We start from the raw sequence: 662 nt of genomic DNA on the forward strand, positions 1-662 counted from the left end.
GATCACCTTTCTTTGGAATGGGAACAAATATAGATTTATTCTAGTCAGTAGACCAGATATGTGTTCTATAAAGATCACTAGCATGTGGCTGCAGTGGGAAGGATGGATTGGATAGCACCAAGAGTAGATGCAGAGCAGGGAACAGGTACAAGAGCCACTGAGTAAGTAGACTCAACAGGATGTGGAGTCAAAATGTAGTGGATGTGTGAGAGGGGAGAGTTTACAATGATTCCCAAGAATCAAGATTGGGCAGCTGGGTGGGCAAAATAGTGTTGCTATTGTTAGGTGCCATCTACAATGCATAGTGACTCTATGCATGTCCTGCACCATCCTGATGACCTGTCATGCTCACACTTGTAGTATCAATCCACTTCACTGAAGGTCTTTCTCTGTTTTACCAACCCTTGACCTTTCTCAATATGATGTCTCTCTCCAAGGATTGGTTTCTCTTGAAAGCATACCCAAATTAGGTGAGATGAAGTTTCACCATCCTTGCTTCTAAGAAATACACGGGTTCCACTTCCTTCAAGACTGATTTGTTTGTTCTTTTCACAATCGATGGGATATTTGATACTCTTCTCCAGCACAACTCAAAAGCATCAAGTCTTTAGTCTTCCTTATTCATTGTTCAACTCTCAGCTGCATAGAAAGCAACCAAAAAT

Source organism: Elephantulus edwardii, unplaced genomic scaffold (genome assembly GCF_000299155.1).
Source record: "Elephantulus edwardii isolate Elephantulus edwardi_28Jun2011 unplaced genomic scaffold, EleEdw1.0 scaffold00016, whole genome shotgun sequence".
NCBI classification, from domain to species: domain Eukaryota; kingdom Metazoa; phylum Chordata; class Mammalia; order Macroscelidea; family Macroscelididae; genus Elephantulus; species Elephantulus edwardii.